The sequence below is a fragment of the Cebus imitator genome, unplaced genomic scaffold (genome assembly GCF_001604975.1).
Source record: "Cebus imitator isolate Cc_AM_T3 unplaced genomic scaffold, Cebus_imitator-1.0 Scaffold135, whole genome shotgun sequence".
In the NCBI taxonomy this organism is placed as follows: Eukaryota; Metazoa; Chordata; class Mammalia; order Primates; family Cebidae; genus Cebus; species Cebus imitator.
The window spans coordinates 847072-858686 of NW_016107450.1; the positions used below are offsets into that span (position 1 = coordinate 847072).

Genomic DNA, 11615 nt, shown 5'->3' on the forward strand with positions numbered 1-11615 from the left:
TTCCTAAAATGTAAAACCTGGGTCGTTGCGTCTGCAACATAGAAAGTTATGCTGAAAGAAAGACTAGAATGGAAAAGGAGCTGTAGCAGAGTGGCTGGAGAATACGCTGTTAGGAACATTATTTTAATTGAAACTTGGAAGGGAGAGTTACAGTGTAGAACTATACTTAGTCAAACGGATGTCATCAGATTAAAAATCGGAGCAGCCTTTGGCACCAGCTCAAATGACCATCAGCGAAGGGGATCATGCATCTTAATTGTGTAGCATACAAGTACACTCGCAAAAAAAAAAAAAAAAAAAAAAAAAAAAAAAAAAAAAAAAAAAAAAAAAAAAAAAAAAAAGCAAAAAAACTTTAACACTAATTTAAAAAACAAGATTTTTTAAAGAAGATTTAAAATATATATACTACAAGTTGAGTTCTCACCATGTGTTTCCCCCAACCACACATTTCTAAATGCTTTAGATATACGTATTTATTTACTCTTCATGATAATTCAGTTACATAGGTTTTGTTTTCCTTACTTTACAAGTGAGGAAATGGGATCTGGTCTGATTAATTCCAAAGTCCAATGTTCTGAATAACATAAAATAATTCACCTGTAATCCGTCCACACAAAAATAATGGCTGCTAATGTTCCTGAATGTTTTGTCTGCTAATACTTATATCATGAGAATGATATTCTGCAGTACACCCATGTTTATACAATCACTATTCCTGATAACCAAAGGGTGGAAACAACCCAAATGTCCATTTTATTGATGAACAGATAAGCAAATTGTGCTATAAATATATGCAATGAAATATTTTTAGCCATAAAAAAAAATTAAGGACATTTACATGGTAGACAAACCTCCAAAGCATTAAATGAAAGAAGCCAGAGACAAAAGGTCATATATTGTACGATTCCATGCATATAAAATATCAGAATGGGTAGATCCATAGAGCAGAACACAGACTGGTGATTACCAGCGGCTGGTGGAGGAGGTAATGGGAAGCAACTGCTTAATGGGTGCAAATATCTTTATGGAATGATGAAAATCTAGTTTTGGAACTAGACAGAGGTGGCAGTAGTCCAATAATGTGAATGTACTAAATAGTCACTGAACTGTTAACTTTTAAATGATTTATTTTGTGACTATTACTGCATAAAATGTTTTTGAATAATATTCTGTAGTTTACAGCTGTTTCCTGCTTTTTACAGTATGTCTTCTGAATCCCTTTCTATGCCAATACATTTGAATACTGTGGTTTTTATGGCTGCATGTTATTCTATTGAATTAGAAAATTAGAAAATTCATTTATCTCCTAGCATTAGACATTTTTATCTATTGTAAACAGCACTAAGTTTAATAACCCTCTATACATATTTGAAGATTATTTTTCTGTAGAATGAACTAGAAGCAAAATTTCTGCCTCAAAAAGTAAGCATATTTAAAGAGTTTTGATATGTATTTCCAAACTACCTCAGTTTTCCCTATCACAATTGTATGAGAGCACTTATTTCTCTGCTTGCATCCCTGATATTCTAATATCAAAGGAATATATCATTTTGCTTTTAAATTGTATTCCTTTGATTTTAAAAGGTATACATTTTAAACTCCAATAAAACCCTATTTTGTAGAGCTGAGAGACTTTGAAAGTACCTTCTTTGAAGTGAAGAAGAAGCATGAATAGCCTTAGCATAGGCTGTAACCTTGCATCATTCATTATGTTTCAGAACATATACTTATCCAAATGAATACCAACTCCTTGACAAACATTTATTAAATGTCTCTTTTGTGCTAGATTATATAAAGGCACTAAGAATACAGATAGTAAAAAAATGCTCCTGTACAATAGGGGCTCAGTCTCATTGAGAGCAAATTATGCAATGATTATAATTAAATATAATAAATATGCAAACAGTGATCTGAAACTAACTTTAGTGATTGCTTTTGCTCAAAACATTTTCCAAAATGCCTTTTTTATTTTATTTTATTTTTCCTGAGACAGAGTCTTGCTCTGTCACCCAGGCTGGAGTACAGTGGCATGATCTTGGCTCACTGCAACCTCTACCTCCTGGGTTCAAGCTATTCTCCTGCCTCAGCCTCCTGAGTAGCTGGGACTACAGATGCATGCCACCACGCCCAGCTAATTTTTTGTATTTTTAGTAGAAATGGAGTTTCACCATGTTAGCCAGAATGATCTCAATCTCCAATCTCCTGACCTCATGATCCTCCTGCCTCGGCCTCTCAATGTGCTGGGATTACAGGCATGAGCCACCATGCCCAGCCCCAAAGGGCTTTTTTGGTATTGACTTTATAATCTATGGCAAATTCGTCTGCTAGTTTTTGTGGTAGCAAATACTTACCTCTTAGAGATGGGTTTAATTTTTGGAAATAATTCAATGTTATTTGAGGTTAAGTCCGGTGAATGAATCAGGTGTTGATTATGTTTTGGGGGTTATAATAATGTAATTACAGCTTTGGCCCCAATGGGGACATGATTACAATTTTATCAAGTTATTAAACCAATTTTATTAAGTGACTACTTGGAATTGATCCCACTCCTTGTGCAATATGGCTATGTTGTGTAGGGTAGTGACTTTCAACCTTTTTTGACCCAATCTAGTGAGAAATATCTGCCACAGTGGGAAATATATTTTGTCACAATTCAGTAAACACACACATAATCAAAATGAAGATTTCACAAAACATCATACCCCTACATCATGTAGCACATTCTAGTATTTCCTATTCTATTCTATCCCATTTTTAAATTGCTTGGATGACACGGTTGATTTTGTATATCACTAATGAGTCCTTACTCACATTTTGATAAACACTGCCCTAGATTTTGAGTAAGAAGTATCTTGTTACATTTGCTCAACTGTTTTCAAGGAATTAGGGGATATGGCAGAATCTACTAGTTAAAAATAATTTTAAACAATTAATTGTTATTGCCACATAAAATAAATGGATGGAAACTGCAAAGACTTTGGAATGCTACTGGAATTCTAAAGAGTTCCTCTCATTCCAGGTTTAGCCTGACTCTTTAAATAGCTACTTCCATGGCATACTAAAGGAACACTCTAATCTGAACTTGAAGTAGAGTACAATTATCAAGCTGCAATGTATTTACCAATACCCACAGGTAATTATCATGATCTGTATAATGACTGTGTTCTTAAAATATGAGCCCTATACTAGCTTTGGCCTTTTAAAAAAAAATATTGGTGGGAATTTTTGTGTATTTTTAAAGATTTGCAATTGCGGAAAATGCCAGAAATGTTTACTAAGTCTCAGTTTAATAATAATAATAGCTTCTTGCATCAAACTATCTTATGCTTATATGTTAGGATAATATGATGAAAATAAGTATGTGAAAAAACATTGTAAACTGTAAATTATGCACATTATTCATTTGGCATATTTATTGAATGTCTATAATGTACTAGACACTGTACAACACCACACCAGATTTGATTTTTATTCACAAATGGACTGTTCCCTAGGGAAAGTAATTGCAATTCAGTAATTGTAAATTCCATGTCACAAATGCTGTGAATAAAGTACTCTTCATAGCACCGAGAGGCATTCAATTTTTACTTAGAGGAAGCCATCCCTAGGTCTTAAGGACAAGTAGGAATTTTCTAGATTAAATGGGGCAAGTGTTGAAACAGGAAACAGAAGGAGGCCCATCAGCTTCAAAGGGACTGGTAGGTCTATGAAAGAATAGTTTTGGTGTTTATGAAGACTATACTTCTGGGAGAGTAGCAGGAAATAAACGAGAAAGGTAGAAGATGCCGTTTCAGTTTTAAGAAGTTGATTCTATTTTAAGTCGATACTTCAGTATGGCATAAAAGGCAGTCACATAGAGAACAAGAACATTAGAGGCTTTGGGGCAGGGAAGTGACATGATCAGATTTAGTTTTTTAAAATATAATTCTGACAATCAAGACAATGAATTTATTGGGTCTTATGTTAGGGAGACCAGTTAGAAATCTTTTAAAACACATTGAAAACACTTGAGGGCTTATACTGGCATAGAATAATAAGAGTAACAACAATTAAGTATATAGAGCTTTATGTAGGTTAAGCTAAGCTTTTATTCATTCCCTTTTTCTTTATATTATTTCATTTAAAACCTGTGATGTGACTTCATAACCAACCTGTGATGTCACTAGTATGTACCTATTTACCAATGAGGAATCAAAGGCAGAGAGGGTCAGGAGCCTTGTTCAAAGTCACACAGCAGACAGGAGCCCTAGGGTTCCAATGCAAATCCATCTGCTTTTGGAGCCTAGGTATGTAACATTGTGTAACTGTAGCCAGAGGAGGAGCTGGATCTGAGACTTTTCTGAAAGAAACACAGAGAGCAAAGAAACAGCAGAATATGGTGGCAAGAGAGCAGGATCGAGAGTCAAACCACCTGAATTCCATTTTGTGTAACTAGAACAACCATTAGGTTGATGCACAAGTGATTGTGGTTTTTACCATTACTTTAAATGGCAAAAACCACAATCACTTGTGCACCAACCTAGTATTTAAAGCATGAAAGACTATTTTAAATATGCTGAGCCTTAGACTCTTTATCTCTAAAACAGAGATGATTACAAAACCTATAAGGCGAATCATTAAGGCTGTTATGAAAATTAGATGAGGTACTATCTATCTATTTATTTATTTTTGAGACAGAGTCTCACTTTGTCACTCAGGCTGGAGTGCATTAGCGCTATCACCGCCCACTGCATCGTTGATCTCCTGGGCTCAACTGATCCTCCTGCTTCAGCCCCTCAAGTAGCTGGGACTACACACCTGTGCCACTACGCCCAGCTGATTTTCTGTAGAGATGGGGTTTCACCACGTTATCTAGGCTGGCCTCAAACTCCTGAGCTCAAGCCATCCGCCTGCCTCAGTCTCCCAAAGTGCTAGGATTACAGGTGTGAGCCACCGCTCCCAGCCAAGATGAGGTACTATATATAAAGGGATAGCAGAGTGCTTAGCTCAAGGGCTACATGAAAGACAGTCATGTTGAAATATTAACAATTACAATAAATATTTTTAAAAACCTTAGGCCAGGCACAGTGGCTCATGCCTGTAATCCCAGCACTTTGGAATGCCAAGATGGAAGGATTGCTTGAGGCCAGGTGTTTGAGAGCAGCCTAGGCAACAAAGGGAGAATCTATCTCTACAAAAATTTTTTAAAAAATAAAACTCTTGATGACGTATTGGATGTCAGCAAATAAAATGATATATTATGCTTTCTTATATAAAAGATTGTACAGGTGGTGATGCAACTGAAAGAGGTAGCCATTTAGGAAGTAATGTTTCCAAACTTGATTAAGGCAACTGAGCTTCAAATACTGCAGGGCATATAGATTTAAAAGACCCAAAAGATTAGCCAGGCATGGTGGCCCATACGTATAGTCCCAGCTACTAAGGAGGCTGAGGCAGGAGGATTGAGCCTGGGAGGTTGAGGCTGCAGTAAGCAATGATCATACCACTGCATTCCAGCCTGGATGACAGAGTGAGATGACCCTGTCTCACCAAAACAAAACAAAACAAAAAACACGCAAAACCACAGACCCAGAAGATAGTTTAGAAACTGTAGGAAAACTTGGTAGTTTAAAAATGAGTCTGGAATACAAGTCCTTTAGATTGAAAGATAAGTCCAGTAAATAGGACTATAGGGACCAAGTTACAGGACAAAAGGGAACGAAAGTGGAAAGTATTTGGCACTTCTGTTAAGATTCTGCTTGTATTATTTATGTGCCCAGCCCACAAAATGAGAGCCGGGTAAAAACGAAAAATATGTCAGGCAAAACTAGCTGGGTTACGTAGGTATTGTTCCCTACATTCCTGTCTCCCCTTACCTTAGTGGTGTTCAGCTCCTAATCCTTGGCCCCAGCTTTCCACGATAGCTTCTGGCACATCACCTCCTTGGCTTCTGTGTCTTCACGGTATTTACCTTGAATGTCTTTTACTTCCTTCTTGGATCACAAGCAGAACCAACTTACCATTCACTGCTTTCTGCTACTGACCTTGCATTCCGTGTCATACCTACTATTTTAAAAACCCAAAATTAAAGGGGAAAAAAGGAAATGAACAAAGAAAGAGTGGCTTCAAGAAGCCAAGGAAGCAAAAGGTTTCAAGGAGAGTGGTTAATACATCCATGCAGCAGACAGGACAAATAGAATGAGGACTATAAAGGAGATGCAGTCATGCATATCTTCATGAGGAAGACATGTTCTGCGAAATGCATCATCAGGCAATTTCACTGCTGTGCAGACACCACAAAATGTACTTAAACAAACCTAGATGGTGCACTCTACTCCACACCTAAGCTACATGGCATGGCCTGTTGCCCCTAGGCTACAAACTTGTACAGCATGTTACCGTATTGAACACTGTAAGCTATTATAACACAATGGCAAGTATTTGTGCATCTAAACACAGAAAAAAATACAGCAAGTGTATGATATAAAGGATAAGAAAATGGTACCCCTGTATAGGATACTTGCCATGAATGGAACTTGCCAGACTGGAAGCTCTGGGCGAGCGAGTGAAGGGAGTGAGTGAATGGGAAGACCTGGTATACGACTGTACACTGCAGACTTTATAACGACTGTATGCTTGGCTATGCTAAATTTATTTTTTAAATTTTATTTCTTTGATAATAAACAGCTTACTGTAACTGTTTTACTTTATAAACTTTAAAAATTTTAAACTTTACTCTTTTATAGCTTAAAACACAAACACATTATACAGCTGTACGAAAATATTATTTCTTCATATCCTTATTCTCAAGCTTTTTTCTATTTAAAATTTATTTATTCTACTTCTTAAGTGTTTTTTAAAACACAAACACACACAACAGCCTAGGCCTCCTCAAGAGCAGGATCATCAGCATTGCTGTCTTCTGCCTCCACATCTTGTCCCATTGGAAGATCTTCAGGGCAATAACACGTGCGGAGTTGTCATCTCCTGCGACAGCAATGCCTTCTTCTGGAATGCCTCCTGAAGGACCTGCCTGGGGCTCTCCTTGAGGAGTATGTTTATTTACACCAGCATCACCACAAACACATATGTAATGCATTGTGTTATGACTGTATGATGGCTAGGACAGCACTAGGTGGTAGGAATTTTTCAGCTCCATTATAATCTTACGGGACCACCATCCTATACGTGGTTCATTGTTGACTGAAACATCATTAGGCGGCGCATGACTATAACTGGATTTGGCAGTTAGGAAGCTCCTGATGCCTTTGAATGAGAGCAACATCAATAAACAGGCCTGTTTCTAGAAGGGGACAGAGTAGGGGAGAGCAACCTATTAAAAAAAATAGTGGAATAAAATTTAAACATTCTAATTTTCTCCAGACGCAGAGGGAATCTTCCTCTGGTAGTGGGGAGAGTTTAGCAGGAAATTAAAATTTGTAGTCTTCGTAGGTGATTTACATATGTTTAGTTCTCACAACTACTCTTTGGAGTGGGTGTTATTATCCCTACATTATAAATAAGGCACCTGACATAATCAAGTTAAGAAAACTGCCTAAAGTCATACAACAAGTATGAGGCAAATTTAGTACTCAAACCCAGGTCTGTCCCCACATTCTCCACTTTTCTTAAAGCACTCAGATTTTAAGCCACCAAGGGGAATGTGAAAGCATAGATGTGATTATAGTAGTAGTAGTAGTAGTATAAATATTATTACTTATGTATAAGTACATAGTAATAGTAACAATGATGCGGAAGATGTATCAGTGGTACTGATGATAACAGAGGAATGAAATTTCTGCTGCTCAAAATTTAACTGCAATCACGGCCTCATATCTAACTTTATGCCATAAAACACAGTGCCTCCAAGTACTTACAACTAATGATCCTACTTAATACAAATGACTTTTCTTAGTTTAAATTTAGCCACAGAGTGTCATTCAAGACTATTCTTTTGTCATAATCTAAACATACCTTAAAAATATTTTAAGCCTTAACTCTGATATAGATTTATATTTATTTTTATTTGTACAGTTATGGAAGATATTATGAAAATTACAAATATGCAAACCACAAACATTTCCTTTGAATCTTGATTTGTATTAAGTGACACAAAAAGAATTGTACTTTTGGACATTAAAGTTTAAATTCTTTTGGCACTTGCTTTCTGAATTGTGGAAGTCTAAGAGAATAATACACTTGTCTATCAGAAATGTAATTTATAAAACTGGCAGAATGGTAGCTATAAAATTATAGAAAAAGCAATGGAGTAGGCAGCATGAATGTTTGAAAGGTAATAAAGTATAACACAGCTATCGATCAGGGAAATAAGTCTTTTTAAATTATAAAAATTTTGTATAGAATGGAGGGACTTACCATTTAAGCATGTGACATTAAAACTCATTTTGTCGAAACTCTTTTAAAATAACATATATTAAGATGTACGTATTTATCTCCCCAAATAGATGACATTCAACTTGAATGCCCTTTAGTGATGATTCCAGTAATAGAGAGTGATTGTCCTCTGGGTATATTGAGGATTATCGGATGATTTCCCTTAATATTAAATGGCTCCATAAAGCTATGCTTTCTTTATTCTTGTGTCTGCTTTTTAGAGATTTTTTTTTGTCTCCTTCCTTATCAATGCACATTTCTCATGGCTGTCCATGTACTCACATGAATTCATTCATGCCTGTTGTAACATTAAACCTGTCCATACACTCATACACTAAATCCATCCACTACACCCATGCACATGTAAATAAAGGTATAATTTGCACATGCCCTTGCTTATTACCTACAATGCTCCTCTGCAGGCTCCCATTCCATTTTCCACCTGGCCTCCTGGTCTTGGCTTCATTTCTTACTGCTCCTGCCACTTAAACTCCTGATTGTGTAGGTGTACCCTTCAAGAGCATGCTGTCTGAGTGTAGTTGGCTAGCAGCCTCCAGCTAGTGGCTACCCCTCCAGAGCTGCAGCATTCATACTCAGACCTCCCTCCCTTTCCCCCACACTGCTCCCAGACAATGCCTGGGTCGAGTCGGGTACTATTGTTGAACTATTTCAGACACAAGCTTCTTCTAATGGACGATCTTTGCTAGAGGCCTTCCCAATCACCTGGTCAAGACTTCTCAGAGCTCCACTGCAGCCTGGAGCTCATCCTACTCCATTTTTTCTCCTTCCCTCTTTTCTTTCACAAGTGTCACACCTGCTTTGTGGTTTGAAATCTCTTCCCACCTACTCTTGCTCCTCTCCCCTTAATTTTTCACAGATGTTTTCACCAAAACATTGTTTTCACATATTATTTTAGCTTGGTGTCTGCTAGGGGCTGTGAACTGACACTCTTGGAAAAAAATAGCCTGCGAAAGCAGGCAGTAAAATTAGAGTTGGGGACTGCTCACTCATGTCTGGCTGGCAAGGAGGATCTGATCCCAAGTGGAATGTGAGAAATGAATACTGCTTGGGAGTGCATCCTGATGGAGGGGAACAGCTTTGCTAATGTAAATATTTAGGCACTTGGGAGATATAGGAAGAGTGATGTTTACAAGAATTGTGCTACTGACTGGTTATTTCAAAGTTTTATGGATTCCTGCAGAGGGATGAGAAACTGAGAAATAATAAAACAAAAAATGGCAAAGTATGAGAGACAGAGAGGTTGCTTAACCTGGAGCACTTTCTTGGGTCAAGGAGTTTAACATCATTGCAAGGAAAACCTCATCTCTACCCCCAAAGATGGGGCAAACTCACTGCATAATATCTCTCAGAAGCCTAGAGACAGTGCTGGCCTACTCTGAGTGAACTGGAAATACTAGAGTTGTAATGGCAAATGGTAGAGGAAGAAAAATATAAAGGTTGCTGGAAGTGGATTCATAATGCAAGGCCAGAAAGCCACAGCATTGCACATTATGTTCCACAGCAAGGCTCAGAGAACACGTTATTCTCCAAGGCCATCAGGAATGCATTGGTGAGAGGGGCACTAGCATCAATAAGAAGTGTAGTGGTGGCTGTCCATGTGGGCCAGAGCTGAAGCTGTCACAGAGTTGGGTTCATTAATAGCAATAGGGACAATAGCAAGAAGGTAGAGGTCAGGTAACAATGCTTAACTGCCAGAAGTCAGAGGGCTGCCATGACTGTAATGGCCAGCAACATTGGAATAGCTGTTAAGGGGCATGACCCACAAGAAGTTGTGGAAATGACTTACAGAATCTGGTGTCTCCAGGGGAAAAATAGAAGGGCAGCCAAAGAGATTGCCATTTGCCATCTATCATCAGAAACAGGCAAGAACAGAGATGCAGCAGGACAAAGGTGGTTGTGCCAATAAAAATTCATAATTCACTCTTCAGTTCCTGCATCTGAGATGATTTTCAGACCCATAATGCAGTGATGGAGAGACGGCTGCTCCTAAGGAACCACTATGCAACACCGTAAGTATAAACTGTAATGATTTCCACAGTCCTGCCCCAAAGGGACCTGTGCCCATTTACTTATGTGACTATGCACCGGGAAAAGAAGAATAAACACATACAGAGGGCTTTGGACACACTGTCTGAGCTGACATTGATACTTGAAGACTTAAAGTGTCATCATGGGACCCTGTTAGATTTGGGGCTTACCATGTAGATCCTTAGCTAGTGGAGAAAGAACCATCATACCGTGGAAGACCAAGAGGAAGCCTCTGAAACAACCACTTTCCTGAGCAAAGATAGTGAATCAAAAATAATGTTGCATCCCAGAAATGATGACAGACATTAGTACCACTGTGATGAATAACTTTATGTGTCAATTTGGCTGGGCCACAGTGCACAGATATTTGGTCAAATATTATTCCGGATGTTTTTGTGAAAATGTTTTTAGGTGAGATTTATATTTAAATCAGTGGACAATAAGTAAAACACATTGCCATCCATAATGTGAGTGGGCTTCATCCATTGGTTAAAGGCCCTAATGGAAGAAAAAAATGACCCCTTTAGAACAAGAGCAAATTCTGACAACAGACTTTGTTCAGACTTCATCTGCAACATCTTCTCTTCCTAGCTTGCCAGCAGACTGCCTTCAGACTTGAACTGGGACTCTTTCCTGGATCTCCAGCCTGCCAGCCTCCCTCATCAGATTTTGGGTTTATCAAGCTTCTAAAATCAATCATATGGGCCAATTCCTTAAAACCTCTCTCTCTCTCTCTCTCTCTCTCTCTCTCTCTTTCTCTCTCTCTCTCTCTCCCCACACACATACACACACACATACATCCTTTATTGGTTTTGTTGCTCTGGAGAACCCTGACTAATCCAACCACCATTAAGGATATAAAGGATGGGGTGGTCCCAATCATATCTCCATTAACTTCACTGAAATCTCCAATCTGACATCTATAGAAACCACATGGATTCTGGAGAATGACTATACATTTCCACATGTTCAACCAAGTAGTAGTTCCAATCATAGTTGCTGTGTGAGACATGATGTTGATGGTAAATCCGTCAGGCCTCAGTTTTAGAGTATGCTGCCACTGATTTGGCAATTGTATTCTTATCTATTCCAATCAGAAAAGAGGATCCAAAACAATTCACACTGGCATGAAGTGGACAACAAGATTAATTTACAGTTTTGTCCACCAGACTATGTTCATGTTGCCCTCTTTC

General features: G+C 38.0%; 1 long non-coding RNA gene across 1 annotated transcript; it reads right to left on the reverse strand.

The window, feature by feature from the left end:
- Positions 1-3859: 3859 nt before the first annotated feature.
- LOC119473135 lies at positions 3860-10550 on the reverse strand. Its single transcript, XR_005202326.1, has 3 exons — positions 10181-10550; positions 5856-6045; positions 3860-4339 (listed from the first exon to the last, which is right to left on the reverse strand). It is a non-coding gene; the product is annotated as an uncharacterized LOC119473135 (long non-coding RNA).
- Between the last annotated feature and the right edge of the window lie 1065 nt (positions 10551-11615).